Genomic DNA, 27538 nt, shown 5'->3' with positions numbered 1-27538 from the left:
AATATCCACATACAGATATCTGAAGCTGTATTATGATGTGGCCCTTATGCCAGAGAAGACAGTGGGCTGGTTGAAGTTAGGGAGGTTGTGGGAGGCACACATGGGGGCATGTGTGGTGATTGGGGAGTAGGAGACCATGCAGTGATGGGGTCAAGACAGGGGACTGTGGCCTCCTCCTCTGGAAGCCAGGGCTATATGAGGCTATGTCAGAGTTTTTTGAAGGATGGATGTTTGGCCTAGTGGGAAAGACAATGCTCAGGATACCAGTGGCAGCAGTGATCGTTTAAGTAGTGGGATTCTTGCTACCACATTGGAGACCATCTCCCAGCTCAGCCTGGGTCACATCAGCCCTTGTGGGCATTTGGGTAATGAACTGCTAGACGGGTGGGTATCTTTCTCTCTTTGTCTCTCCCCCTCTCCCCTTTATTGTTTCTCTGTGTTTTGCTTTTGAAACCAGTTGCGATATTAAAACGAGGTGGAAAAAATGGTTTATGGATGATGCTGTATCCTAGTGGCAGTAGATCATTGAGTCATTTCCTAAAGTCACACAGTGGGCTGTGTGTAGCTCACAGTAATCTCTGTTAGATCTTTTATTAGCAAACCAAGTACACGAGCTCAAGGCTCTAAGCGTAAAATAATGTCCAAAAAGAAATGTAGATTTGATCAGTACAAATTTTATATAAGTATTGAAATGTCACACTAGCCCATACATATGTACAACTCTTGTGGATTAAATGTAAGTAAAAATACCAACATGTTACTTGGTGTATAAGGTTAAGGGGTTTTAAATGATTAATGTCACAACTAATATTATGGTATTTGAAAATGGTTAATTAATACAAAAACATAGCCTGTAAATGACTGAATGGTTCTTTCTTGACGTGCTCAGTCAAAAGGCTATTATGCTGCATTTTAAGTTGGTGATGCATATTTATTTTAGATTGTTTCCTTTAATTAAGAAAATGGTAGTATGTTTTCACGTGTATGTGAAATTGGATAGCATCAGAGCAATACAATGAATACGAGATAAGCTTTTTTTCATAATTGAGATTTTATTGGATTTTGAGAATCACTACAGAGACATTTCAGTTTGTATACTATTCTTAACAAACCAAAAATTTAGAAAGTAAGGGCTTGTCATTCTCTTTAAATCTTTTATTATTTTTGAAATAGTGTATTTTTTTTAACTTGCCTCCTAAGAGCTTTATATTTCACTCATAAAGAGTTCAGCTAGTAAGGAAGAATATAGGCAAGGGCCATAAAAATTATCAAACAGACGAAGTCCCATCTTTAGGATCAGTTGTATACTCGAATTGATCACTTTAACTAGTAAGATGGCATTAAGTGTCAAAGGGATCACATAAATAAGACCAAGTGTCTGCTACTAGTAATAGAATTAAAAAGGAGAGAATGATCCAACATGGGAAGCAGGCCACACAGCAGACTCATAGAATGACAAATACCCTGAACAGCACTCTAGCTCAGAGTCAGCCGTTAAGGCATTCGGATCTGGCTAAAAAGCCCATGAGAGCATTCCAGGCATGGAAAGCTGAGACACTGTGGCAAAAAGTCACCCACATGAAAGATCTCTGGGAGTAAGATCCCAGGGGAAAGGAAGGGCTGTCAGAGAGGTCAGTACCTATCTCTGAAGGAAGGAGAGAACTTGCACTTTGATTATGGCCTTGTCTAAATCATGTTGGAGTTTGTGGACTCAAGAGGCTTCCATAGCCTTGGCAGCTCATGACCAAGAGCCTAGGGTGCTCACTGATGTCAAATATAAGAGTGTCAGTTGTTACATCAACAACAGGTGTCGCTGTGTACGTGCTCCCCATGTAGGACCTGTGTCCTTAAAGTGTTGTACTATGAGAATTAACGGTAAAACTAGTCCTCAAACAGTACTTTCAACTTTGTGTGTCTGTGTGGGTGCAGTCTGTTGAAATCTTTACTTTGTATAGAGTTGATCTTCTGTATGTAAAGATAATTAAAAATGAATCTCAATGAAGAATGGGATGGAAGAGGGAGTAGGAGTTGGGATGGTTTGTGGGTGGGAGGGAGGGTATGGGGGGAAGAATGACTATAATCCAAAAGGTGTCCTTACGAGATTTATATTTATTAAATCAGAGGTTTGTATAAAAATGTCAACTACACTCATACACAGTAAATTTTAAAATGATCATGAATTATTAAAATTATAGTAGCATATCATTCTTTTCTGTCTCTCTCTCTCTCTCTTTTTTTTTTTTTTTTGACAGGCAGAGTGGATAGAGAGAGAGGAGAGAGAAAGGTCTTCCTTTTTGCTGTTGGTTCACCCTCCAATGGCCGCCACTGCCGGCGCGCTGTGGCCGGTGCATCACGCTGATCCAAAGCCAGGAGCCAGGTGCTTCTCCTGGTCTCCCATGCAGGTGCAGGGCCCAAGCACCCGGGCCATCCTCCACTGCACTCCTGGGCCATAGCAGAGAGCTGGCCTGGAAGAGGGGCAACCGGGACAGAATCCGGCGCCTGGACCGGGACTAGAACCCATGGTGTGCTGGCGCCTCAGGTGGAGGATTAGCCTATTGAGCCACGGCACCGGCCAGCATATCATTCTTAAGAATTTGTTTGACAAAGATATGAAAGAAAGTGTGACAAAACTGTATTTGCAGCAATACTGATACACACAGGCATTATTTTCTTTTTTGTATTTTTTGTTGTTTTCTCATTTTTTAAAAGAAAATTTTAGCTCCCATATATAAAGGAGAACATCTAATATTTGTCTTTCTGTGTCTGGATAATTTCACTGAGCGTGAAGTCCTTCAGTTGCAATGATTTTGATAGAAATAACAGCGTTTTAATTTTTTTATGGTTCTGCAATATTCAGTTCTACATATATGCATCCAGTTTTGCCAGCACCATTTACTGAATAGATTGTACTTTTTTCCAATGTATAGTCTGGGCACTTTCATGAAAAATCAGTTGGCTCTCCCTGTGTGGATTAATTAATTAATTAATTTTCCATGATCATGCTGCTTTGATTGCTATAGCTTTGTAGTAAGCTTTGAAGTCTGGTATTCTGACGTGTCCAAGTTGATTTTTTTATTTTGCTAAGGATCATTTTGGCTGTTATTGATATTTTGTGATTTCTTATGGAATTTAGGATTATTTTCTCATTCTGTAAAAAAAATGTCATTGGTGTTTGATAGGAATTTCATTTAACTTGTAGGTTGCTTTATAGGTATTTTAATTATACTAATTCTTGCAATCCATGAGCAAGTTCTATTTTTTTCCATTTTGGGAGTCCTTGATGATTTATTTCTTCAATGTTTTAGAATTTTCTTTGTAGATATCTTTTTACTTATTTGGGTACATTTATTCCTAAATGTTTTATTTTTGTCCCTATTATGTATGGGATTAATGTTTAAATTTCATTTTTGGCAAGTTGGTTATTAGAATATAAAGAAGCTACTGTATTTTGTATGTTGATTATGTAACCTGTGACTTTACTGAATTGGTTTTTCATCTTGAAGCATTTTTTGGTGGAGTGTTTAGATTTTTCCATGCATAACATCATGTATTCTACAATGTTGTTGAATTCAGTTATTGTTAATAGTTGTGTTGAGGAATATTTCATGTTATGAATATAAGAGCATGTCATAGAGGCTTAAAAGTTTACCTGTGGAAAATTTCTCTGTTGTTTTCCATGGGGGAATTAGAGTAGTACCTGGCAGACTTGTGGACTGACATTGCTGATGAAGTGCATGGGTTCACCCATTGGTTTATCACTGCTTTCTGTGCCCCCCCCCCCGACTCCCGGTGAGACAGTGAGGCTTCTTACAAGGTTGTGTGCTGAGTGTTGCTGTCCGCAGCATATAAGTAACATGATCTCATGGGATCATTTCAGACATTTGTACCTGCACCTGGGTGATGCAGAGTCTTGTGTGCTGTGAGATGGTGAGTCTGGCTGCACCAGATGACTGCCGGCTGCCCCTCACATGCTGCCAGGCACCACCCAGGACATGTAAGAAAGTAGTTGCCTCCTCTGCAACTGTCTCAGATGGTGAAGTGCCGTATCTCAGACACCAAGGAAGTCCACATAGAGGTACACACCTTGCTGTGGATGGAGACACAAAGCCTGCTCAAAGACTGGACAGGGACGCATTGAGAAGGGCAACCTTGCCGTGTTCCTGACAGGAAGTAGTCTATAAATCACCGGGCAACAGAGTTGGCAGCTGGCAGCTCTCACGGAACTACATCAAGATCCTGTCCGACTTGTCTGGAAAGCACAAACAGATGGCGTCATGTTTGCACAGAGGGTGACCATAAACTGTCCCTTTTTCTACTGCAGTGGGTGTCCAGAGCATGTTAAACACCACACTACAGAAGGAGCCTCTATATTTCCGTGTATGGCGTATAATTAAGAAAAAAAGAGAGCTACTGAGGCTGTTAGGCATTCTTCAGCGACTATGTGCAGCCCCCACTCCTGAATGGCAAAGCTGCCCGTAGGACAGTCCCATACAAGGTACCTTGGACCCAGTGGAATTATTCATTCACTTGCTTAAGCGTTATTCATTGTTTCATTGAAAGACAAGAAGACAAATTTCCCATTGGCTGGATCACTCCACTTGAGTGGCAAGGGCCCAAATATCTGAGCCATCCTCTGTTGTTTCCCAGGGTATGCATAAGCAGGAACCTGGATTTGAATGCACGACCAGGTGTTGATCCTCTGTAATTACTCTGTAATGGGATGCTGGCACCAAAGATGATGTCTTTAATTGCCATGCCAAATACAATGTATTGATGCGTTTATATTCTAATTTATTAGAATGGCAGTGTGAGATAGAGAAAAATGTTTCCATCTGTTGGCCTCAACCCCGGAGCCTGCAAACATTATGGAAGGGCTAGGCCAAAGTCGGAAGCCAAGAACTCCATCCACTTCTCTCACGGGGGTGGAAGAGACCTAAGTATCTGACCCAATGCCTGCTACCCATCAGAGTGTATATTAGCAGGAAACTGGACTGCAAGAAGATTGTACGGAAATCCAGGCACTCTGATATGGGGCGTTGATAACCCAAATGGCATCTTAACAACTCTGTCTCAGTTCCTTGGCTATTGTTATATTGTAATGATTTTTTATTTGGAAAAAAAAAAAACATTACGGAGGGAGAGATATCGGGATATTGTCCAATCCACTACCTCGCTCTCCAAATGGCTGCGTCAGCTACAGATTAGCCAAGGTGAAGCCAGGAGCAGGAACTCCATCTTCTTCTCCTACATGGGTTGCAGAGGCCTGAGATCTTCAGACAGGATCCACTGTCTTTCCTTGCACCTTAGGAGGAAGCTGGAGTGGAAGCATAGCAGCTGGGGCATGACCCAGCACTACAATATGAAATGGAAGCTTTGTTAGCTGACGCCTTACCTGCAGTTCCACAACGTCAGCATTCCCGTCGGTATTTGTAAGAGCGGTCCCACCACAGGACCAAGCAAAATTTCTGGCCCTGTTGGCGTCCACTTCAGAAGTTAATCAAGCTATGCAAACGCTACGCACCCTGGGAAATAGCAAGGTGGACACGTAGAGTGTTCACAGCCAGAGTTTCGTTCAACATCTCCCTGCAGTCCAGTGCTATGTAATCGAATGTGGTGCTCTCTGACTTGCTCTGATCCATTGTGTACATGATGGGACCTATTCTGAGCATCAACAACAAAGCCAATGGCTTTGCAGGCTGCACTGCTGCCTACTGGCTCACTTCAGGCAAGTCTCATGAGTTTCTCCAGACCCTCTGGACACCACGGATGCCTTCTAGACAGAAGACCACCAGAGATTCAACAATGGTAGGCTTCTTCTGCACACGAAGGTAAGCTGTCATCACCAGGCAACTTTATGGATGGCAACCACCGTGTAGTAGGGTCACATTATAGAGCCTTGTGGATCATTGGGCACTAACTCCTACGGCATTGTGATCTTTCCCAGTAGAGTGCATCTGCCCAGCAATATTCATTGACAGACTATGGAGAGGACATGCCCTTGGGTCGACTGCCATGGCCATCATTAAGACAGGACCCAACCTCTTCCCATGAGTCCTTGTGTTGCTTCTGCCCACTGCTCGGCTGTCATTTCTGTTCCTTGGTATGGACAGCCTAACACTTCTGTTCTTCACCTAGATCAAGCCCAAGTCTTTTGTACTGATGTGGCATGCTTGCCTAGAGCCTGGACATTTACCACACACCTCCCTATATTGTCAGCACCCTAAAATAGCCACTCAGGCAAGACAAGTGGGGAATTAGCATAGCTGTCCCTGATGTAGTAGAAGTATTGTCTGAAATACGCTGAGTCATCTATTAACCCACTCATCAAGCACCTTCTCAAAGCTGGAGGATAGGATTGGAGGCATCCTGCAGATTACCACGACCTCAAGAAGGTCATGCCTCGCTTTGAATTCGCCTTACTTGACATTACCAGGCTGCCCCTGAGAATTTTGCCATTATTGGTGTGGCAAGCATTTTATTGTGTCCGGTGGAGATTTGGGGCCATTTACTTTTTAACTTGAAGGCCAACACTGCACCTTTCTGAGACTTCTGTGGGCTGCCTCTGGTCCCCCAGGGCTCGTGGTCTGTGTTAACAGGCTCTGGCTGGCCTTCAGTTGTCATCTAGCATCCATGTTGAGGACATTGTTTCAACTGATAATCAAGAGGAGGAGGAAAAATGGGCCTCAAACATCAGCATCTGACGACTTGTGCCAGTCGGTGTGGACCTTAGTCCCATAGGAGGTGAGAGCTTGCAACCTCAAATTTTTGGTGTACGTTTTGAAAAAGGAATTCAGAAAAATTCCTCAGCAAATCCCCATATAACTCCTTCTCCTCAGTGACTCCATTTCAACCAAGGAAGCCCAGCACATTTTCACTTTGTGATAACACCAACATCCTCACCTCTGGTGAACCCTAAGACCCACCTATCTCACCAGTCACCCACAAGGCTGCACCTTGGCGGATAGTTTGTGGTTCTGAGGCTCACATGGGTAAAGGACTTGAACTTAGCTGTGAGCTTTTAGTGACACTACTGTTTGACTCACAGAGAGTTTGGACTACCTCACTCAGCATTATGAGCTGTGTCCTGGCCTCCAGCCACTGGGAATCTCAAGTTAGATGGAAGTGGGCAGAACGTGTGATCATCCTACTGGTCCTTGAGCAGCCCACCCTTACTCAAGGCCATCTTGAAATTCACATGTCCACCAATTCTTGGGACATCACCAATTGCTAGTGGCCTTTGTGTGGCCTCAAACTGGATAGTCCATACCCTTACATTGGAGTACCCCCTTTGGTGGGACACTGTTGATATCTGTGCTACGGGCCTAACCTCACTGACCAACTCTCAGCTATTTTGATTGCCAAAATTCTACTGCCTTTTAATGTAGCAAAACCGCACTATGTATTATCTGCATCCTTGCTTTCATAGTGGAGTCTCCCTGGCTTATATTATTTGGGACATCATAAGCCTGTCGACTTGGATTTCAGCTTGTAGCTTTCCTATTGTATCCAAGTCAGTTGTGGAAGTCCCCAAGGAATGCCTGCTGTGTAGACAAAACTGTCATTCCTCTTTGTTGCACGGTTGCACTTGGAGTGGTGATTATTCACATGCTACCTGGCCAGTGGATTTTATTGACCTGCTGTAGCAAATGGCACGTGCTTCCTGTTATGTAAGCCAACACCAGACTTCTCCTTGCTTCTTTCTTCATGGCTGAAAATGTCATCAGAGTCTAAGTACGTCATCCCTGGTGCATTACACATGGGACCAAAAGTATCTGAAATACTTAGTTCCTGTCCATTTGGTGTATACACAGCGATGGAGTTTCTAGTTCATGTGAAGGTTATGTTTTTTTTTTTTTTTAATTTTGAAGTTAACAATAATTGTACCTACTTAAGGGCTGCTGTATGATGTTTTGGTACATGTCTGTAATGTGTCCTGATTAAAAATGGGGTGATCAGTATTTCCCTTTGTTTGTCAGTACTTATGATTGAAGTCTTGGGATTTCTTCTGTATGTTCATACAACACATACTCCGTTATCGTGAGCTATCCTCTCCATTATTCTGTGTAACATTAGGAAGTTATTTCTTTGATCTTACTCTGACTTGGTACCCATCATCCAAACTCCTTGCATTTTCCCTCCAACCTCTTACATCCTTTATTAATTATTATATATTCAGATTGGTGTATTTTAAAGATTTATTTATTTTTATTTGAAAGGCAGAGCTGCAGAGAGAGGGAGAGACAGAGAGATGTTTTCCTTCTGCTCCTTCACTACCCAAATGGCTGCAACAGCTGCAGCAGAGCAAATTCAAAGCCAGGAGCCAGGAGCTTTTTGTGGGTCTCCCAAAGTGGATGTAGGGGCCCAAGCACTAGGGCCACCTTCCATTGCTTTCTCAACCCATAACCAGAGAGCTGGTTCAGAAGAGGAGCAGCAGGGGTAAGAACCAGTGCCCACATGGGATTCTGGCACCACAGGCAGAGCCTTAACCTACCATGCCACAGCACTGGCCCCCGATTGTTTTTAGCTTGTGTTTGTGAGGGAGTGGGTACAGTATTTGTCTTTCTGTGTCTGGATTGTTTTCACTTACTTCCAGTTCCATACTTCTTGCTTCAAGTGACAGGACTTCATTCTTTTCAAATGGGCTGGATAGTATTCCATTTTGCATATATACAACAAACTCCTGACCACTTAGTCTGATGAACTCTCCGCTCATTTTGTTTGCCAAGATACTATTCCCTTTTAGTGAGACAGAAATGCAGTCTACTTTATCTGCATCCTTGCCCTCCTAGTGGGGACTGTGGTATGAGAATGAGTTTCTGCTCCCGAGCATACCTGATTTGGGGACATCTTCTGCCTGTCAATTTGGATTTCTGATTGTGGTTTTCCTATTCCATCCAACCCAGTTGGAAAAGTCCCCCAGGAATGTCTGCTTTGCAGACAAAACTTAAATCATTCCTTTTTCTCCCACGGTGGCATTTGGAGAAGTGGTTACTCTCACATGCCGTTTGGCAGGTGGGTTTTATTGGTCTGCTGTTTCAAGAGGCAAGTGATTATCGTTGTTGATGGGCACACCAGATGCTCCTTGCTTTTTCCTTCATGGCTGAAAATGTGCTTCAGACATGGGACTGTAGATGTATGAACTGCTCCCTGGTGCTTCAGACACGGAGCTATAGATACACAGAACTACTTACACTTAGTTCCTTTCTGTGGGACATGTACCCAGTGGTGGTGTTGCTGGTGCACGGTATGGTTCTGTTTTCTGAAAATTTTGACATTAGCAATAATTTCACATACCTAGGGTCTACAGGATGATGTCTCGGTGCATGTCTGCACTGTGTCCTGTTGAAAAATGGGATAATCAGCATTTCCCTTTCTTTGTCACTATTTTATGACAGAAGGCCTGGAATTTCTTTTGTGTGTTCATGTAACATATACTAGGTTATTGTGAGCTAGTCTCCTCACTGTGCTGTGTAACGATAGGAACTTATTCCATTGATCCGACTCTGATATTGTGCCCCTCATCGAAACTCCCTTCATCCGCCGCAGTGCCTGCCATCCTTTATTCATCATTATGCAGTCAGGTTCTTAGCTTGCGTATGTGAAGCGTGCACGTGTTACTTGTCTTTCTGTGTCTGGCCTTTTTCACTTAACATGATATCCTCCAGTTGCATACATTTTGCTGCAAAGGACAGGATTTCATTTTTAAATGGCTGAATAGTATTCCATTTGGTAGATACACAACAAATTCTTGATCTCTTTATCAGATGATGGATTCGTTGGTTGATTCCATAATTTGGCCGTTGTTAACAGTGCTGCAGTAATCATGGTGGAGCAGGTGTCTCTTAGATCCAGTGATTTCATGTCTTTTGGATGTATACAGAGTATTGAGATTGTCGAGTCATATGGCAGTGCTATTCTTAGTTTTTAAGAGATCTCCACGGTGTTTTCCTCAGTGCTTGTACTCATTTGGATTCCCACACTCAGTATAGGAGAGTTCTCCTTTCTCCATATCCTTGCTAGAATTTTTTACTTTTTCTTTTTGATAGGCATTCTAGCGTTATGAGGTGATATCTTTTTGGGGTTTTGATTTGCATTTCTTCTTTTAAAAAAAAAAAAAGATTTACTTGAGAGGCAGAGTTACAGACAGAGAGGTAGGCACACAAAGGTCTTCCATACACTGGTTCAGTCCCCAGATGGCCACATTGGTGAGAGCTGAGCCCATCCAAAACCAGGAGCCAGGAGCTTCTTCCCAGGTGGTTGCAGGGACCCAAGCACTTTGGCCATCTTCCACTGCTTTCCCAGGCCATATGCAGAGAGCTGGATCAGAAGAACAGCCAGGACATGAACCAGTGCCCACATGGAACGCCAGCCCTGTGGGCGTAGGCTTAGCCTAGAATGCTGCAGTGTGGGCCCCTATTTTCATTTCTCTGATGGCTCGTAATAGTTTTTTTCATATATTTGTTGGTCATTTCCTTTTTTTTTTTTCTTTTGAGAATTGTCTTTTTAGGCCCCTTGTGCCCATTTCTTAACTGTATTGGATGCTTGATTTTGAATTTGTCGAGTTCCTGATATTCTGGCTATTAATCCTTTGTTGGATAAGTAAGTAGTTTGCAAGTATTTTATCCCTTTCCATTGGTGGTTTATTCACTCTGTTACTGTTTTCTTTGCTGTACAGAAGCTTCAGAGTTTGATCTAGTTTTACTTTTGCTACCTGAACTTCTGGGGTTTTAAACAAAAAGTCATTGCCTCTGCCTCTTTTAAGAGGTGTCTCCCTATGTTGTATTCCAGCAATTTCGTATTTTCGGGTCTTTGATCCATCTGAGTTGATTTTTATATGTTGTGAAAGACAGGCATTTAATTTCATTCTTCTATATATGTCTATCTAGTATTGTCAGCACCACTTATTGAAAAGACTTCGGGATTTTCATCAAAAAATCAGGTAGCTGTTATGTATGTATGTTTGTATTTATATATTTTTTTCTCTTTTCATTGATCTTTGTATCTATTTTCATGCCAGTTTCATCCTATTTTAGTTACTATAACTTTGTGAAATCAGGTATTGTTATGCCCCCAGGTGTGTATAGGATCACTTTGACTTCTCTGGGCCTTCTCTGGTTCCATATGAATGTTAGAAGCTTTTTTTCTGACGGTTTAAAGAATGTCATTGGTATTTGGATAGGACTTGCATTGAATCTGTAGATTTCCTAGGGAATATGAAGATTTAAATGTTAATTCTTCTAATTCATGAACAGGGGATGTCTTTACATTTTCATGTGTCTGACGATTTATTTCAGCAGTGCTTTATAATTTTATTGTGATCTTTCACTTATTTGGTTGTATTTATTACTAAATATTTAATTTTTGTAGCTGTTATAAATTTAGGTTTCTTTTTTCCTGTTTCCTATTTTTTATTTAAAATATACAAATTTCATATACTTCATATATAGAGGTTCAGGAAGATGGTGATACTTTCCATTCAACTCTCCATCCCACCTCCACCCTCCTTCCTTTTCCCTCTCCTCTTCCCATGCTTACTTTTTACAAAGATCTTAAACTAACCTTTTCAGAGGATCATTATTGGTGTGTAAGAATGCAACTTTTTTTTTTTTTTAACATTGATTTGGTATCCTGTGACTTATTGGTTTATCACTTCCAACATATTTTGACTGCGGTGTTTTAAGTTTTTCCGTCTAAAATCAGGTCTTCTGAAAAAACAGGTATTTTGATTTCCTCCTTCCCAATTTTCATCCTTTATTTCTTTACTTTACCTGAGTACTCTGGTGAGTACTTGAGATACTGTATTGACTAAGAATGGTCTATGTGGAGTTCTTATCTTGCTCCAAAACTCTGATGAAATATTTTCAGCTTTTTCCCATTCAGTATGATATTGGCTATTGTTTATCATTTAGCTTTGATAATTTTGAGCTATATTTCTCCTGTACCTTGTTAGTAGAATTTTTTTTTATCATTAAGGGATTTTGAATCTTGTGACGGGAGCATTCCCTGAATCTGTTGAGATGTTCATTTATTTTTTGTTGTTCGTTCTGCTGATGTGATTTCATTGATTTTTTTTTTATAGATGCTAAACCACACTTGCATTCCTGTGATAAAACATACTTCTTCATATTACATGTTGTGTGTGTGTTTGTATATATGCATATATCATACATATGTGTATATATGTATATATCATACATATGTGTATATATATATATCATACGTGTGTGTGTGTGTGTGTGTATATATATATATGGTATCTTTTTGATGCATTGTTGCATTCATCACGTTTGCAAAGCCTCACAGCCTAGAAAGTGGTTGAAATAAGAAAGCTTGAAATCACTACCCATGCTTTTTCAATCCCAGAAAATCCAAAACATTTTCCCTAGGCCACAGAGTGACGGACTATACTAAAGAAAATATTCAAAACCTAATTCCAGGGACTGGCACCGTGGTGTAGTAGGCTAAACCTCCACGTGCAGCATTGACATCCCATATGGGTACCAGTGCATGTCCTTCCTACTCCTATTCCAATCGAGCTCTCTGCTATGGCCTGGGAAAGCAGTAGAAGATGGCCCAAGTGCTTGAGCCCCTGCACCCATGTGGGAGACCTGGAGGAAGCTCCTGGATCCTGGATTCAATTTGGCCCACCTTTGGCAGTTGTGGCCATTTGGGGAGGGAAGCAGTGGATTTAAAACCTTTCTCTCTGTCTTTCCCACTCTTTGTCTATAACTCTCTCAATTAACTAAATAAATCTCCCCCCCCCAAAAAAAAATTGCTTCCAATGACAGTAAACCTTTCTGTATAGATAGAACAATGTGAAATTCCTTCTGTATGGATAAGAATAAGTTGCATGGTCTAGTTTTGTATTCATTCAATAAATGTTTCTTCATATATTTCAAACTGAACCATTAAAAATTCATAAATTGGGAATTTAAGTCAAATGAATACAGTCTCATATAAATTTCAGCCTGTCAATGGACTTCCTTGGATGCTGGAGACTGCCCCTCTGCACCTGGATTCTGGAATCCTTCGGGCGGGCACCCGTCCTTCTCTTCTCTGACTTCTCTTTCTATTTACACTCCCCAGATCATTGAGATGATAAATAGCATAGGACTCAGGGGAGATTCTCTATCTCCCTGAATTTCAGATGTCTCATCTGTAGAATTATTTTTAAGTTTTTTTTTTTAAGGTGGAAGTAATTTAAAGTATAATGCCATGATGTACACACTAGGTGCTCCAGAAATTAAAAAAAGTATGTTTACCTCAGGAAAATAAAATTAGGTTTAACTAGGAAACTGAACGTCAAAGAAGGAAAACAAATCATCACTGAACAACAGAACAGCCATTGTAGTTTTTTTGTTTATAAGCTGGGTCCCCTTTTTGTTTTTGAAATCCTTCTTGTGATTCAGCTGACCTTTCCTTTTTTTATTTTAAGGGTTTTATTTTATTTTCAGTTAGTCTTAACAGATTCAATATAGTTCATAGATACAGTTCTTGGGAATAATAGAGGAAGGAGGAGAATGGGTGGGAGAGTGGATGGGAAGAAGGGTAGGGTGGGAGGTATCACTATGTTCCTAAATTTGTATGTGTGAAATACATGAATTTTATTTACCTTAAATGAAATCTAATGAAAATGTTAAGTGAACAAATGTCATGTATTTAATATATATGCAGACTTAGGAGCATAGTAATGTTTCTTCCTGGTCTCCCACATGGTGGGCATAGGGGCCAAAAAACCTGGGCCATTCTTTTCTGCTTTCCAAGGCACATTAGGAAGGAGCTGGATCAGAAGTGGAACAACTGCTACTCGAACCAGCACTCATATGGGGTGCCAGTGCTGCAAGTGGCAGCTTAACTCCCTACACCACAAAGCCAGGCCCAGTTCCCCTTTCATAGCAGCTGTCACAGTTACAGTTTTACATTTTTAGTGGGGTGATTGCATGAATAACCATCTCCGGTGCTCTTCTCTAGCATCAGGGTGTTCATAATGCACCCGTCATCCAGTATTTTGTGTGGTATGAACACTGTGAGTTTTTTAAGAAAGATTTTGTTTAATGAATACAAATTTCATAGGTACATCTTTAGGAATATAGCAGTTCTTGCCCCCATACCCACCCTCCCACCCCCCAGTCTCATCCCACCTCCTGCTCCTTCGCCCATGCCATTCTTCATTAATACTAACTTTTACTTATCTTTATATACAGAAGCCCAACTCTATATTAAGTAAAGATTTCAACAGTTTACCCTAATGCACACACACGAAGTATAAAGTACTGTTTGAAGACAAGTTTTACAGTTAATTCTCATAGTACAACTCATTAAGGACAGAGGTCCTACATGGGGAGTAAGTGCACAGTGACTCCTGTAATGTTGATTTAACAGTTGACACTCGTATTGATGACATCAGTAATCACCCGAGGCTCTTGACATGAGCTGCCAAGGCTATGGAGGCATTTTGAGTCCACAAACTCTGGCAGTATTTAGACAAGGCCATAAGCAAAGTGGAAGTTCTCTCCTCCCTTCAAAGAAAAGCTCATCCTTCTTTGATGGCCTCTTCTTTACCCTGGAACCTCATTCACAGACATCCTTCATGGTGATCATTTTTTTTTTTTTTTTGCCACAGTATCTTGGTTTTCCATGCCTGAAATGCTCTCATGGGCCTTTCAGTCAGATCCAAATGCCTTAAGGGCTGATTCTGAGGTCAGAGTGCTGTTTAGGGCATTTGTCATTATGTGAGTCTGCTGTGTGGACTACTTTCCATGTTGGATCATTCTCTCCTTTTTAATTCTCTCTATTGTCATTAGCAGACACTTGGTCTTGTTTATGTGATTCCTTTGACACTTCATCCTATCTATATGATCAGTTACACACCTAATATGATCACTTTGATTAGTAAGGTGGCATTAGTACCACCCAGCTTCATGTGATTTGGAGTCCCATGGCAAGTTTTTAGCTTTACCCTTAGGGGTAAGTCCATGGGAACTTTTTGCTGAACTGTACATCTCTTCTCTTTCTTATTCCATTTCTTATTTTTTTTAACTGGGATCTATTTTCAAATGGATTTAAACATCTATGATTAATTCTATGTTAAGTAAAGAGCTCAACCAGTGGCATTAAGTAGAAAAAAGAGCATAGTGAAAACAATAAAAGCATAAACTATTTCTCGACAGTCAAGACAAGGGCTGTTCAAGTCATTGCTTCTCTTAGTGTCAATTTCACTTCTAGAGGTTTCCTTTTAGGTGTCCTGTTAGTTGTCACAGATCAGGGAGAAAGTGATATTTGTCCCTTTGGGACTGGCTTATTTCACTAAGTATGGTGTTTTCAAGATTCCTCCATTTTGTTTCAAATGATGGGATTTTTTTTTTTACTGCAATGTAGTATTCCATAGAGTACATATCCGTTAATTTCTCTATGCAGTTTTCCATTGATTGGCATTTAGGTTAATTCCATGTCTTAGCTATTGTGAATTGAGCTGCAATAAACATGGAGATACAGATAGCTCTTTTGTGTGATGATTTCATTTCTCTTTGGTAACTTACAAGGAGTGGGATGGCTGGGTCATATGGTAGGAATATATTCAGACTTCTGAGGTTTCTCCAAAGTGTCTTCTATAGTGGTTTTCACCAGTTTGCATTCCCACCAACAGTGGATTAGGGTACCTTTTCCCCTACATCCTCACCAGCATTTCTTGTTTGCTGATTTCTGTATGTGAGCCATTCTAACCGGGGTGAGGCAAAACCTCATTGTGGTTTTGATTTGCAGTTCCCTGATGGTTAGTGATCCTAAACATTTTTTCATGTGTCTGTTAGCCATTTGGATTTCCTCTTTTGCAAAATGTTTGTTTAAGTCCTTGGCCCATCTCTTAACTGGGTTGTTTTTTGTTGTTATGGAGTTTCTTGATCTCTTTGTAGATTCTGGTTATTAATCCTTCTTAAGTCATATAGTTTGCAAATAATTTCTCCCATTCCTTTGGTTGCCTCTACACTTTCCTGACTGTTTCTTTCGCCATACAGAAAGTTCTCAATTTGAAGTAATCTCATGTTTAATTTTGGCTTTGACTGCATGCACCTCTGGGGTATTTTCCAAGTACTCTTTGCTTGTGCCAATGTCTTGCAGGGTTTTTCCACTGTTCTCTAATAATTTGATGGTGTTGCGTCATAGATTTACATCTCCAATCCATGTTGAGTGGATTTTTGAGTAAGGGGATAAGGTAGGGGCCTTGCTTCATACTTCTGTGTATGGAAGTCGAGTTTTTCCAGCACCATTTCAGGAAGAGACTGTCCTTGCTCCTGGGATCGGTTTTTTGGCTCCTTAATCAAATATAAATTGGGTGTAGATGTGTAGATTGATTTCTGGTGTGTCTAGTCTGTGTGTTTCATTGTTCTATCCATCTGTTTTTGTACCAGTACCAGACTATTTTGATTATAACTGCCTTGGAGTATGTCTGGAAAACTGGTATTGTGATGCCTCTGGCTTTATTTTTGTTGTATAAGCTGACTTGAGCTATTTGAGGTCTCCTGTGTCTTCATATGCATTTCAGCATCATTTTTCTAGATCTGAGAAGATTGTCTTTGGTGTTTTGATCAGTATTGCATTGAATTTTTAAATTGATTTCAGAAGAATGGACATTTTGATGATATTGCCTCTACCAAACCATGAACATGGAAGGTTTTTCCATTTTTTGGTATCTTCTTCTATTTCTTTCTGTAATGTTTTGTTATTCTCATTGGAGAGATCTGTGACATCCTTGCTTATATTTATTCCAAAGTATTTGACTTTTTGTAGCTATTATGAATGGGTTCGATCTTAGAAGTTCTTTCTCAGCTGGAATTGTTTGTGTATACAAAGGCTGTTGATTTTTGTGTGTTGAATTTATATCCTGCTACTTTACCAAACTCTCCTATAAGTTCCGGTAGAGTCTTGGTGACATTTTTTTGAATCCCCTACGTATAGAATGATGTCATCTGTAGCTAGGAAATTTTGATTTCCTCTTTTCTAATTGGTATCCGTTTGATTTCTTTTTCTTGCCTTAAGGCTCTGGCTGAAACTTCCAGGACTATATTGAGTAGCAGTGGTGAGAGTGGCCATCCCTGTCTGGTACTGTATCTCAGTGGGAATGCTTCCAAGTTTTGCCCAATTTGCTTAGAGTTTTCGTCATGAATGGCTGTTGTATTTTATCAGATGCTTTCTCTGCATCTATTGAGATAGTCATATGGTTTTTGTCAGCATTTTTCTAATGTGATGTATCACATGGATTGATTTGTGAATGTTAAGCCATCCCTGCATACCAGGGATGAATCCCAGTTGGTCTGGGTGAGTGATCTTTCTGATGTTGGATTCAATTGGCTAGAAGTTGTTGAGGATTTTTGCATGTATGTTTTTCAGGGAAATTGGCCTGTAATTCTCTTTCTCTGTTGCATCTTTTTCAGGTTTAGGAATTAAGGTGGTGCTGGTTTTGTAGAATGAATTTGGGAGGATTCCCTCTCAACTGTTTTGAATAGCTTCAGAAGAATTGCAGTTAATTCTTCTTTAAATGTGTGGTAGAATTCAGCAGTGCAGCCATCCAGTCCTGGGCTTTTCTTTGTGGGGAGGGCCTTTATTAATGATTCAACTTCTGTCTTGGTTACGAGTCTGTTTAAGTTTCCTATGTCTTCATGCCTCAATTTAGGTAGCTTATATGTGTCTAGGAATTTCTTCTACATTTCCCAGTTTGTTGGTATACAGCTCTTTGTAGTCATTTCTGATGATTTTGTTTTATTTCTGTGGTGTGTGTTGTCCATTTCCTTTTTCATCTCTAATTTTATTGAATTGGGTCTTTTTTTTTTGGTTAGTTGGGCAATGGTGTGTCAGTTTTGTTTATTTTTTTAAAAAAATTAGCTCTTCGTTTTGCTGATCTTTTAAATTTTTTAATTCAATTTTGTTGATTTCTCCTCTAATTTTTTTCTTGTTTCCTACTAGTTTTGGGTTTGGTTTACTGTTGTTTTTTCCAGATCCTTGAGATGCACGTAGCTCATTTATTTGGTGCTTTTCCAGTTTTGTGATTTCGGCAGCTATTGCTATAAACTTTGTTTTTAACACTGCTTTGCTATATCCCATAAGTTTTGATATGGTATGTTGTTGTCTTCCTTTGTTTCCAGAAATTTTTTGATTTCTCTGTTGACTTGTTGTTTGACCCACTGTTCATTCGGGAGCATGTTGTTCAGTCTCCATGTTTGTATATGCTCTAGAGATTCCTGAGTTGCTGATTTCCAGCTTCATTCCATTGTGGTCTTAGAAGACGCATGGTATGATTTTGATTTTTTTGGAATTTGCTAAAACTTCCTTTATGGCCTCATATGTGGTCAGTCCTAGAGAAAGTTTCATGCACTGCTGATAAGAATGTGTATTCTGCGACTGTAGGGCGAAAAGTTTTCTAGATCTCTGTTAGGTCCATTTGGTGTATAGCGTCGATTAAATCTGCTCTTCTCCTGTTGATGTTCTTTCTGGTTGATCTGTCCATTGCTTAAAGTGGAGTAGTGAAGTTCCCCATTACTATTGCACTGGAGTCTAAGTCTCCCTTTAAATCCTTTAACATTTCTTTTAAATAGCCAGTTGCCCTGTGATTAGGTGCATATATATTTATAGTAGTTACATGTTCCTGTTGAATTGATCCCCTAATCATTACATAGTGCCCCCCCTCTTAAAGATTTATTTATTTGATAAAAGATCTGTCTGCACTTCAGTGTTTATTGCAGCTCAATTCACAATAGCTAAAACATGGAATCATCCTAAATGCCCATCAACAGTAGACTGGCTAAAGAAATATGGAATATGTACTCTATAGAATACTATACAGCAGTAAAAAATGAAATTTGGTCATTTGAAACAGAATGGAGGAATCTAGAAAACACCATACATAGTGAAATAAGCCAGTCCCAAAGGGACAAATATCATATGTTCTCCCTGATCAGTGACAACTAACTTAGCATCTAAAAGGAAATCTGTAGAAGTGAAATGGACACTATGAGAAACAATGACTCGATCAGTGCTTGTCCTGACTGTCAAGGAAAAACTTACTGTTTTATTCCCTTTAGTATTTTTTTTTCTACTTAATACTATTGGTTGAACTCTTTCATTTACACACAAATATTCTTAGGTGTTTAAATTTAACTGAAAAGTGATCCCTGTTAAATATAAGAGTGGGAATAAGAGAGGGAAGAGATGTATAGTTTGGCACATGTTCTCTCGGACTTACCCCAATGGTAGAGCTAGAAATGTTCCATGGGATTCCCAATCAGTGCCATCAAGGTGGCATGTACCAATGCCATCTTACTAGCCAAAGTGATCAGTTTCAGTTCATAATTGATCAAAAAGATAGGATTAAATGTCAAAGGGACCACATAAACAAGACTAGTGTCATAAATAAGAGTGTCAATTGTTATATCAACAACAGGAGTCACTGTACACTTGCTCCCCATGTAGGATCTCTGTCCCTAATATGTTGTACTATGCAAATTAATGGTAAAACTAATCTTCAAACAGTACTATATACATTGTGTATCTGTGTAGGTGCAAACTGTTGAAATCTTAGTATATACCAAGTTGACCTTCTGTACATAAAAATAATTGAAAATGAATCTTGATGAAGAATGGGATAGGAGAGGGAGTGGGAGATGGGAGGAAGGTTATGGGGGGGAAAGCCGCTATAATCCAAAAGTTGTGCTTTCAGAATTTATATTTATATTTAAAAATAAAAGTTTTTAAAAAAGAAAAAAGAAGATTGATTTATTTGAAAGAGTTACATAGAGATGGCAGAGGCAGAGAGAGAGAGATCGGGAGAGAGAGAGAGATCGGGAGAGAGTGGTCAGTCAGTCTTCCATCTGCTGGTTCACTCCCCAATTGGCTACAATGACTGGAGCTGTGCTGATGGACTTGGGCCACCTTTCTCCTGCTTTCCCAGGCCATAGCAGAGAGCTGGATTGGAAGTGGAGCAGCGAGGTTTCAAACCGGTGTCCATATGGGATGCTGGCGCTTCAGACCAGGGCGTTAACCCACTGTGCCACAGCACCAAGGCTATCCTTTGTCTCTTTCAACAGTTTTTGTGTTAAAGTCTATTTTGTCTAATATTAGGATGGCTACACTACCTCCTTTTGGATTCTGTTGGCATGGCATATCTTTTTCCACCCTTACACTTTCAGTCTGCATGCATCTTTCTTGATGAGATGTGAATCTTGTAGGCAGCAAATAGATGTTTTTTTAAATCCATTCAGCCAGTCTGTGCCTTTTAATGGGGGAGTTGAGGCCATTTATATTCAAAGTGACTATTGATATGTAATCACTTTTTCCTGCCGTTTTTCCAAAAATATTCCCATTTTTTAGTTTGAATTTTCTTTGAGCTTTCACTGATTGATTTTCTTCCTTCACCTTCTTCCATAGTGATGACAGTGTTTCTGTGTGCGACTCATCCTTAAGCATTTTTTGTTGGGCTGGACAGGTGGCAACAGATTGTTTTAATTTCTCTTTGTTAGGGAAGGTCTTTATTTCATTTTCATTCATAAATGAGATCTTTTTGCAGGGTATAATATTCTGGGATGACAGTTTTTTTCTCTTAAGACTTGGACTAAGTTTCACCATTCTCTCCTAGCTTGTAGGGTTTCTGATGAGATGTCTGCTGTGAGTCTAACTGGAGATTCTCTGAAAGTAATCTGGCGTTTCTCTCATGCATGTTTTAGAATCTTCTCTTTAGGTTTTACTGTGGTGAGTTTGATTACAGTGTGTTGTGGTGAGGGTATTTTTTGGCCATGTCTATTAGATTTCCTGTATGTTCCCTGTACTTGGATGTCTTTTTATCTCTCCAGACTGGGGAGGTTTCTGTTAATATTTCCCTAAAAAGGCTTTCTAATCCTTTCTCTCTCTCCATGCCTTCAGGAACTCCTAGAACCCAAATGTGTGTGTGTGTGTGTGTGTGTGTGTGTGTGTGTTTATAGTATCCTGTATATTCCCAACCGTGTTTTTTAGGTTTCTAATTTCCTCTTCTTGTCTTTGGTTTGACTGTATTCTTTCCTGTGCTTTGTCTTCTAAGTCTTATAGTCTTTCTTCTGCTTCACCAATTCTATTGTTAAGGCTCTCAGTTGCATTTTTGTATTTGTTCTGTTGAATTCTTCGTTTCGTTTGGATTTCTCCTTCTGATCTCAATTTCATGGGAGAAATTTCCTTTCATATGCTGTATGGATTTCAGTAGTTTGTGCGTTTGCTTCTGATTATTTCTGTGTAATCTTATGATCAATTTTTTGAGCTCCGTTTCTTGCATTTCTTCCATCTCATCATCTTCACAATCTAGCATGGAAGCATTGTGTTTTTTTGGGGACTTCATGTTGTCTTCCTCCTTCTTGTTTCTTGAATTGCTGCATTTGTTGTTTGGCATTTGTGGAGATACTCATTGTTCTTTTTTTTTTTTTTCCTTTTTTGCTCTGGTGTGTTTTATATTTGTACTGTGACTGTGTAGATAAGTGGAATGTCTGCTTTTGAATCTCTATAGAGGCTTGTAGTGGATGTGGCCTGAGAGCTCTGTTCAGTTCTCCAGGGTTAAGGGCATGCCTATGTTGACACACCCAGGTTGGGCATGATAAATCTCGCTCTCTCTTTTTTATCAGAAGGGAAAGTTTTTCTGCTCAGCTGAGCTCCTCTCCTTAATGGAGTCCAGTACCTCAGCGCTAGCCCCAGTGGCTATAATATTCATCCACTCTGTCCCAAGGAGCACACAAAGGATCTGTGCAGTCCTCAGTGTAAGTTCAGATTCTCCAGCGATGTCTCTCTCCAGGTAACCAGGAAGCCCTGAGCGTGTGGAGTCTCCCAGTGTGAGTGCCCAGAGTCCCAGCCATGCTCCCTCCCACACTCCCTCAGTTTTTTTCACAGTCCCAGTACAGAAGCCTCACATAGTCACAGGCTCCTATCCCCCTGTTAGTTCTCCCCACCAGTCAGGGTCTGCACTCAACTAGTTGCTGGGCATGGACACGAGCTGGCACAGCTGTTACATATGTCCAAAATGACACCTGCTCTATCGGCTTGTTACAGGATGCCATTGTAAAGTGATTGTCCTTTTTCATTTCCCTCCTCTAGTTTAGCTGGTACACTATCCCCCATGGGGTTCCAAGCTGGGTTCCCTCTAGGTTCTTCTTGCAGCTATTTTTGCCACTGGCTTGGGCTGCTGTAGTCTGGTCTCACCCCCCCCCCCCCTTTCCAATGCTGGTGTGTAGGCTCTGCTGCTGGAGACCTGAGCCTGGGCACCCACACCATCTATGTATGTCCACCATGTCCCTTTAATTTTGGTAGTGTTTCCTTTGCTGTTTTCTCCCTAACTCTTCTCTGAGACTATACTCTGTCCACTTTTTTTAAAGCTATCTTCTCCTGGGCTAGAGCAGTAGGCTCCCTCCCTACTCTGCCATCTTGGAACCCAAGACCAAGTACTGTGAATGTGAAAACCAGAGCTTGACCATGTATGGGGCAAGTTTTCTTGCTTTTGAAAGGAGATACAAAATAACAGTGGTGGAAATGTGCTGATGGTGGAATGTGGGGCATGAGAAGAGTGAACACAGAGTACCTGTGTTCAGTCCTGCCTCTGCCTCTGCTTCTAATGCAGTTTGCTGCTAATGCGCATTCTGAGAGGCATCCATTGTTGATTCAAATACTTGGACTCTGCCACCCTCCCAGGAGACTTGGCTGGAGATCCAGGCTTCTGAACTTGGCCAAGTGTAGCCACAGCTGCTGTGGGCATTTGGAGAGTGATCCTGCAGATGGAAAACCACTTTCTTTCCCTATAGATTTCAAAAATTAGAGATAATTGAACAATGTAAAGGAATATGTTGCTGTGTGTTATGGATTGGTTATCAAAGTATTCGGCTCAGGAACTGGTGGGAGTCACCTCATATATTAAAAGTGGTTGGGGTCAGGCTGGTGCCATGGCTCACTATCTAATCCTCTGCCTGCAGCACCAGCACCCGGGTTCTAGTCCTGGTTGGGGCGCCAGTCCAGTCCAGCTCTCTGCTGTGGCCCGGGAAGGCAGTGGAGGATGGCCCAAGTGCTTGGGCCCTGCACCCACGTGGGAGACCAGGAGGAAGCACCTGATCCTGGCTTCGGATCGACGCGGCGCATAGCCGTAGCAGCCATTTGGGGGGTGAACCAACAGTAAAGGAAGACCTTTCTCTGTGTCTCTTTGACTGTTTAACTCTGCCTGTCCAAAAAAAAAGTGGTTGGGGTCCTTGAAAGATGGCACTTTGATATTGAGTGTGATCAGACTGTGATGATGAACGGTTTGGCAGGAATAAGAGTATCCTACTTTGGTAATTTCCTCCTAAATTTCCTTTTATTACCACACGAGTCCTAATTATTTGGAATTAGATTCATATGAAGTACCATTTGTTTCTCAGGTATGTTTTATGAGATATGAATTTTCTTCTGTAAACATTGCTTTGTCTCCTTTAGACTGGCAGAGGACAGTGCAGCAGCCAACACACAAAACTACAATTTGCACATGGCTAAAGTCCGTGGTTATCTTACAGCATCCTGGGCACTTGACATCCGTGAAGTGGGAATTGGGTCTCTGCAGCAGGTGCTGCTTCTTGCATTTCCTGTTCATTTCTGTAGAGAGATGGAGGAGCTCCTTTGCTTGAGGTGAGTTCACCTGGAGAGTCATCATGGCTAGAAAGGCTAGTGAGTCTGTCATTTATTTATCTAGGTAGGATACTTTTAACATAATTGCTTTTAGTCTATAGCATTGGATTTTGAACTTAACTATTCATATACGCGTGGTATACTAGATGGCCCATTTAATCAATTGTTCAGACACATTTTTACCTATAAAGGATGATTGCAGATGCTTTCCTAGATTGACATGTATCGTTATGATACTCATACTTCATTTAAATGTATGAAATTCCCAATATATTGTGTAAACTTCTGAAGGTCTCAGTCACCCTGGGTGGAGAATGCTCATGCTTCTATGAACATTATACTGTTGAGCATCATTCTAGACATACTTTGCTATGAAATCAGAGCATTCCTCTTAGTTACTTCGGGAGTCTTTGAATAACTCCGAAGATACTTTCAGTTGATTAGATAAGTGTTAATTTACATCCCCCTTCCTCTCCTAACAACAGTTTTAAAGTATGCATTATTTTGAAATAAAAAATGTTATTTGGGTTTTGCTTAACAAATGTTGGATTGCAGTGCTATTATACACCTTTAGTCTTTATGTATTTAAACACCATGCTTAATACATTGCCTTCATCAATAGTGTCATAAGGTGTATTCTTTCTGTTATCACCTATTTTTTCCAAGGTCACTTTAAAATAAATTTTAGAATGTCTATTCTAATCTCTATTCTAAATCTTATCCATTTGATAATATTTTACTATAATTTTTTTTATATTTTATTTTTTCAATTTTTTTTTAACAGGCAGAGTGGACAGTGAGAGGGAGAGAGAGAGAGAGAGAGAAGGGTTTTCCTTTACTGTTGGTTCACCCTCCAGTGGCTGCTGCGGCCGCTGCACTGCGCTGATCCGAAGCCAGGAGCCAGGTGCTTCTCCTGGTCTCCCATGCGGGTGCAGGGCCCAAGCACCCGGGCCATCCTCCACTGCCTTCCTGGGCCACAGCAGAGAGCTGGCCTGGAAGAGGAGCAACCGGGACAGAATCCAGCGCCCAGACTGGGACTAGAACCTGGTGTGCCGGCGCCGCAGGCGGAGGATTAGCCTTTTGAGCCACAGCGCCGGCCAATATTTTACTATATTAATGTCTTAATAATAGATGTTGTCCTAAGGTCTTCATGTATGTAACTCATTTAATCTTCACCTTTATTAAGCAAATGCACATCCATTCATCAAAAATGACTTATTGAGCATCTGTGAGTGTGCAGAATACTGTGTGCCAAGTGCCAGGACGAATTCAGCAAGGTCCTGGCCTCTCTGGAACTTGAGATCTGAAAAGAGGAAAATACGTGACTGAGGATCATGCAGTAAGCAAACTGGTTCATTTAATTATGCATCTTTTTCTGTTTGTAATTATGCAAGATTGTGGTTTAACCGTAATTATAGCCAAATAATTATGGTATTAACCAAGATTACGGTTCTAATCCAATTGTGTGCTTTTTAAGAATAGAGGGGAATCTCTTGCATTCCTTCATCTCATAGTGCTAAACAAATAGATATCAATATGTAATGATGGTTACAGGAATGCTTTTATGAAACACCATAACCTGAGAGTTGTTGGAATTACCTAGTGGGATTTCAGGGGGCTAGAACAGATCACCCAACAAATGGAGTTTGCTGATAAGGGAATTACTCATACACAAATGGAAGTAGCGTTGATTAGGAGCAGTCAGACATCTAGGTTTCCAAATAGCCTCAGTGAGCTCTGTTAAGACTGAAACATTCAGTTGAACTCTAGGGCTGTTCAGTACCTCTAACACTTGAAACGTGGATTCAGAAGGAAAGCAGGCATGGTGTTTTAGTAAAACATGGAGATAAAAATTCTGGTAGTCTTTTTATGAAATATGTTAAAAAATTCTTCTAGAAAGCAGAGACTGCCTGAAACATTATATGTCAATTTGGTAAACAATGGCAATAATGAGATCTTCCCCAAAACACTCCATGACACTTTAAATGTCAGTCTTTCCTGTCTATATTTGGCAAAGCAATGATCTTATTATTACTACATATCTGATTAATTATAGTAGTGCATCTAGAAGTGAAGTCCAGAAAGTAATGCCCTAGAATGAAATGTTGGTCTCAGTAGTAGGAGATGGCAACCAGTCTGTTGTTTCCAGCTCCTTCTGTAGCACCGGTTTTGCTTTAGCTGAGCCATTCACCTTTAAAACAGCCCAAACTGGGTTCAGAAAGGTAGCAAAAGGAATGACAGGAAAGGCTGAAAACCTGAGAGCAAGGGCAGCTTCTGGGTTCTCATTGCAAATGTGTGGACCCTGAAAATCGTTATGAAGTAAGGGAGCTATTGACGTTAGTGAGCTTGATCATTTCAGGAAAAGTGGCAATGAAAGCTCTGTATGCCTTTTCACATCATGAGGTGTTTCACTAGGCATTCTGTGAAATGACATTTTTAAAGGTTGACATGCATTTTGTTCATTCCCTGTCAGCTAGCATCTTTAGCACAAATTCTTAGAGCTTTATATCATCTATGTGTTGCTGTACACTCTTGTGGGGTTTTCAATGTCCTATTTTATTTATTTAGTTGAAATTTAGAATGACTAAGGACAGAGGGAGAGAGAGGGATGGAGAGAGAGAGAGAGAGAGAGAGAGAGAGAGAGAGATATGTATACCTCAAAACCAGTGGTTCACTACCCAAATATCTACAATAGACAGCACTGGACCAAGTCAGATCAAGATCCTAGAACTACGGCAGGGCTTCCCACGTAAGTAGCTAGGGGCCCAAGTCCTTGGACCATAGTCCATTGCTTTTCTAGGTTCTCTAGTAAGGGGCTAGATAGAAGGGCAGCTGGATCTCAAATCAGCATTCCAATATGGAGTGTGGCATCACAAGTGGTGGTGGACTAATCCACTGCAACATCAAGCAAACTTGTCTCAACCTCCTGTGCTGGGAGGCTTCCCTTATGTAGAAGACATTTAAACCAAACGCTGAGGAGTCACGGCTGACATCCACACATTGCTCTACACAGAAAATGCAGCATTCTAAGAGTGTGGTGGGCCGCTGGTCTGGATTAGCTATCACTCAGTTTTTCTTATCATAGGTAGAGGAATGAACACCTGTTGCAGTTGAGCCCATCAACATCAGAAGTTGAGACTTAAACCACACCTGAACTTTGAGTGAGATGCTTTTCCTAGTGTTGTCAATCTGAGAAGCCAGCCTCTATGGGAAAGCTTAAGCAGAGTATACTCACCCATGAAATTTGGATTTTGCTACATTCAAACAGAGAATATCAACAGTAAGTATTTTTTGTTCTGTCTGTTTACTTTTTGAAAGTCCGAGTGATGCACATATGCATACATATACACATATATGCACACACGGAGGGGATAGAGAAAGAGAGGTAGGTAGATAGGTAGATAGATAGAGATATCAAAAATCTGTTCCCTCCTCCAAATGCCTGCAACAGCTAGGTCTGGGCCAGGCTGAAAAAAAGGATCATGGATCTACCCCCGGGTCTCCCACATGGGTAGCAATGAGCCCAAGAGCTTGGGGCATGATCCATCAGTCTCACAGGTACGTTTGCAGGGAGCTGGATTGGAAGCAGAGCAGCTGGGACTTGTACCACCATTTTGACTTGGGCATCACAAATGGTGGCTTAACCCACTGTGACACCAGGCTGACTCAATGAGTGTTTTGTTTCTCATGCAAATTTGTAGATAGCTAGAGTGGGTCTCTTTCACAGTTCTCATTCTGCCATTGGAGGGCTAGTGGCTACCCTGGACTCTTAAGATTAACTCAGAATCATTCACACTACCTTTCGCCAACGTTTCCATATTTGCCATGTCTCATGGCCAAGCCAGAGAGTACAGTTGTCTCTCTGGTCCTTGAGGATCGGTTGCACTCA

General features: G+C 40.8%; 1 protein-coding gene across 16 annotated transcripts in view; it reads left to right on the top strand.

Moving 5' to 3' along the window:
• LOC103347526 (rho GTPase-activating protein 20-like) overlaps positions 1-27538 on the top strand; it is a 128739-nt gene that overhangs the window by 56195 nt on the left and 45006 nt on the right. For 11 of the 16 annotated variants that reach the window (XM_070048196.1, XM_070048190.1, XM_070048185.1 and 8 more), the window contains 3 exons: positions 23461-23649; positions 24836-24988; positions 26735-26929. The gene's annotated coding sequence lies outside the window, so the exon portion shown is untranslated. The remainder of the gene's footprint in view (positions 1-23460; positions 23650-24835; positions 24989-26734; positions 26930-27538) is intronic. The other 5 variants (XM_070048192.1, XM_070048189.1, XM_070048187.1 and 2 more) reach the window with 1 other exon arrangement.

Source organism: Oryctolagus cuniculus, chromosome 8 (assembly GCF_964237555.1).
Source record: "Oryctolagus cuniculus chromosome 8, mOryCun1.1, whole genome shotgun sequence".
In the NCBI taxonomy this organism is placed as follows: Eukaryota; Metazoa; Chordata; class Mammalia; order Lagomorpha; family Leporidae; genus Oryctolagus; species Oryctolagus cuniculus.
Note: the sequence above shows the minus strand (reverse complement) of the source record. Positions and strands in the feature narration are given on the sequence as shown.